The 4,462-nt window shown below is 39.6% G+C and overlaps 1 pseudogene; it reads left to right on the forward strand.

The window, feature by feature from the left end:
- The first annotated feature begins 1,862 nt into the window (after positions 1-1,862).
- LOC144370383 (arf-GAP domain and FG repeat-containing protein 1 pseudogene) lies at positions 1,863-4,233 on the forward strand (annotated as a pseudogene).
- The last annotated feature ends 229 nt before the right edge of the window (positions 4,234-4,462 follow it).

The raw sequence follows: 4,462 nt of genomic DNA on the forward strand, positions 1-4,462 counted from the left end.
CTACAAAGAAGATATCTGGGTTTATTAATGAAATAAATTTTAAAAATGAATGAAAATGAGCAAGTAACATAAATAATTCAGAATAGAAGAAATATAGATGACATAAATATTCCAAAAGAGTGCCAAGCCTCATAGTTATTAAAATTCAAATTGAAACTAGAATGTATTGTCTCCCTCCTCCTTTGATTGAAGAAATCAAAAAAGTTATGGAGGAAAAAAAGCACTGGTCTAACATTTCTGAGGGGTGATCTGGAAGTACATGTCATAAGAATTTTAGCAGAATATTTAGAAAACCCTAAAACAATGATCTGTGTGTACATTATCAAATACGCATGATAAAAAAATGAAATAATGTTAATACTTCTTTACAGGAAATGAAAAATAATTATGATTCATCTAAGAAAATACATGTTGTGTGGCCATTAAAAGTTGCAATATAAATAACAATATATTTATGAGAAAAATGACAGTGTGATATTACTAAGTAAAAAATCATTAGATCATTTGAATGATCCTATTCTTTAATAAATCAATAAAATTCATGAATGCTTATTAATAAAACCATTTTAAAGTTTCAACTATATAATGTGATTACAGATTTAATTTAATATCTGTACCTTTTAGAATTTTTTCAAATTTCTTCATAATATGCATATATTCCTTATACTTTATAAATTAAGTATTAATTTAGTGATATGAGAATTAAGTTTAAAGGAAATCTTTTAGGTTTAAGAAAAAATAGAAAATGTGAAAGAAAGGTAAATCACTATGCAAGATATAACCAAGATGTTAGAAATCCACTGAATGAGAGCTATAGGAGAACGAAGACTCAAAGAAAATGAGAAAAACAGCATACAAACAAGAAATCTTCACAATGCAGGAGCATTCCTCCTGAGCTGACGAATAAAAAGTGTTCAAATCAAAAGTTCCCTCCTGACCACCTACCTTCATCAAGTATGAGGAAAGTTATTTATGTGTAGACACATACCGGTAAAATCTGAACACAAGTTGAACAGAAAGTTCACAGATTTGGGGAGGAAAAGTTCAAGCTACCATAGCTTCTGCCTTTAAGTTAAAGAGGGTAGGTAAATGGAAAGCACGTTCTTTTCTCACTTCAGTAAGATTGATGAAGACAAAGGAGAAGAGGCCAAAGGGGAAAAAAATACTGAAACTTCATGGAGAGTGGGAATGGGGAACTGCAGGGAATAAAATAAAATTATGTTATATCACTGCTCTTAGAGTAGAAGCAACAGTAATAAATACAAACACTATATCCTCTAAAGATTTTGAAAAGGAAATGCATCCATGGGGGGAAAAAAACTCAGTGTATTAAAAAGGAAATAAAAAAAAACTTATTGAAATAAAAACTCCAACAGCAGAAATGAAAAATTTAATAAAGACATTGGAAAGTAAAGTTATTAATGTCTCTCAGACCCGCAAGGTAGAATATACAAATAACCTGTGTTTCAATCCAGAAAGTTCACAATCACATAATAAAAGTTATAGATAGAAGAGAGGAAAAAAATGAGGGGAAATTATCAAAGAAAAAAATCTAATAATAAATCTGAGAATTGAAAGGCTCATGATACACAGGTGCATGTGCATGTGTGCACGCACACACACAGAATAAATAATTCTCTTTGAAAAATAATCTCAGAGGAGAAGTCGGGAAGGTGGCGGCGGCGGTGGTTGGCCCGGCCGGTTGGTGTGGCCCGTCAGCGCGCGCTCCGCAGCGTCCACGCCGCGGGGAGCCCAGTGGAGCAGAGCAGCGCTGCGGCCGCCGGGTCCGGCGCGGGCGGCGCGCGCTGACGGAGGGCTGCGGCCGCGGCTAGGGCGGCCCGTGGGACTGCGGGCCCCTGGCGCAGCGCCGCCCGGCTCCCGGCCCTGCCGGCCTCCTCCTTCGGCGCCGCGGCCATGGCGGCCAGCGCGAAGCGGAAGCAGGAGGAGAAGCACCTGAAGATGCTGCGGGACATGACCGGCCTCCCGCACAACCGAAAGTGCTTCGACTGAGACCAGTGCGGCCCCACCTACGTGAACATGACGGTGGGCTCCTTCGTCTGTACCTCCTGTTCCGGCAGCCTGCGAGGGCTAAATCCACCGCACAGGGTGAAGTCTATCTCCATGACAACATTTACACAACAGGAAATTGAATTCCTGCAAAAACATGGAAATGAAGTCTGTAAACAGATCTTGCTAGGATTATTTGATGATAGATCTTCAGCAATTCCAGACTTCAGGGATCCACAAAAGTGAAAGAGTTTTTACAAGAAAAGTATGAAAAGAAAAGATGGTATGTCCCACCAGAACAAGCCAAAGTGGTGGCTTCAGTTCATGCATCTATTTCAGGTTCCTCTGCCAGTAGCACAAGCAGCACACCTGAGGTCAAACCACTGAAATCTCTTTTAGGAGATTCTGCACCAGCACTGCACTTAAATAAGGGCACACCTACTCAGTCCCCAGTAGAAGGTCGCTCTCAAGGACAACAGCAAGAAAAGAAGCAGTTTGATCTTTTGAGTGATCTTGGCTCAGACATTTTTGCTGCTCCAGCTCCTCAGTCAACAGCCACAGCCAATTTTGCTAACTTTGCATATTTCAACAGTCATGCAGCTCAGAATTCTGCAAATGCATATTTTGCAAACTTTGATACATTTGGACAGTCTAGTGGTTCGAGTAATTTTGGAGGTTTCCCCACAGGAAGTCACTCTCCTTTCCAACCCCAAACTACAGGTGGAAGTGCTGGATCAGTAAATGCTAATTTTGCTCATTTTGATAACTTCCCCAAATCCTCCAGTGCTGATTTTGGAAACTTCAATGCTTCCCAGAGTCATCAGACAGCATCAGCTATTAGTAAAGTTTCAGCAAACAAAGCTGGTTTACAGACAGCAGACAAATATGCAGCACTTGCTAATTTTGATAATATCTTCAGTGCTGGGCAAGGTGGTGATCAAGGGAGTGGTTTTGGGACCACAGGGAAAGCTCCTGTTGGTTCTGTGGTTTCAGTTCCCAGTCATTCAAGTGCATCGTCAGACAAGTATGCAGCCCTGGCAGAATTAGACAGTGTTTTTAGTTCTGCTGCCACTTCCAGTAATGCATATACTTCCACAAGTAATGCTAGCAGCAACATTTTTGGAACAGTGCCAGTGCCAGTGGGTGCTTCTGCACAGACACAACCTGCTTCTTCTAGAGTGCCTGCTCCATTTGGAGCTACACCTTCCACAAATCCATTTGTTGCTGCTGCTGGTCCTTCTGTGGCATCTTCTACAAATCCATTTCAGACAAATGCCAGAGGAGCAACAGCGGCAACCTTTGGCACTACATCCATGAGTATGCCTGCAGGATTTGGCACTCCTGCTCCCTATAGTCTTCCCACCAGCTTTAGTGGCAGTTTTCAGCAGCCCGCCTTCCCAGCCCAAGCAGCTTTCCCTCAACAAACAGCTTTTTCTCAACAACCCAATGGTGCAGGTTTTGCAGCATTTGGACAAACAAAGCCAGTGGTAACAGCTTTTGGTCAAGTTGCAGCTGCTGGAGTATCTAGTAATCCTTTTATGACTGGTGCACCATCAGGACAATTTCCAACAGGAAGCTCATCAACCAATCCTTTCTTATAGCCTTATATAGACACTTTACTGAAATGAAACTTTTATGTGGTCACATTACATCTCTCTGCCTCTTGCACTGTTGTCTTGTTTCACTGATCTTAGCTTTAAACACAAGAGAAGTCTTTAAAAAGCCTGCATTGTGTATTAAACACCAGGTAATATGTGCAAAACAGAGGGCTCCAGTAACAACTTTAACCTGTGAATTGGCAGAAAAAGGTAGTGGTATCATGTATATTAAAAATTGGCTAATATTAAGTTATTGCAGATACCACATTCATTATGCTGCAGTACTGTACATATTTTTCTTAGTAATTAGCTATTTGTGCATATCAGTATTTGTAACCTTAACACATTGTTGTGTGAGAAATGTTACTGGGGAAATAGATCAGCCACTTTTAAGGTGCTGTCATATATCTTGGAATGAATGACCTAAATCATTTTAACCATTGCTACTGGAAAGTTACAAAGTCAAAATTGGAAGGTTTTATTCGTTCTTGAATTTTTCCTTTCTAAAGAGCTCTTCTATTGATACATGCCTAAATTCTTTAAAAATGTAGAGGGATACCTGTCTGCATAATAAAGCTGATCATGTTTTGCTACAGTTTGCAGGTGAAAAAATAAATATTAGAAAATATGCTATTGTTTTTGTGTTCTTGCTGCAATGCCTTTACCAAAGTGGCCTTAAATATGAGTAGTGAATTGAGAACATCTTGAATTCTTAAAGACTTCTAGTGACTAACTTTTTATTAAAAGGCCATGTAGAAAATTTATTAAAACTACTAGGATTGCTATATTCAGGAATATGTCAGTGGTAAAGCATTTAAATGTAGCTTGTCAGATTCACCGTAATTCTTCTACTTTCT

This window comes from Ictidomys tridecemlineatus, chromosome 14 (genome assembly GCF_052094955.1).
Source record: "Ictidomys tridecemlineatus isolate mIctTri1 chromosome 14, mIctTri1.hap1, whole genome shotgun sequence".
NCBI classification, from domain to species: domain Eukaryota; kingdom Metazoa; phylum Chordata; class Mammalia; order Rodentia; family Sciuridae; genus Ictidomys; species Ictidomys tridecemlineatus.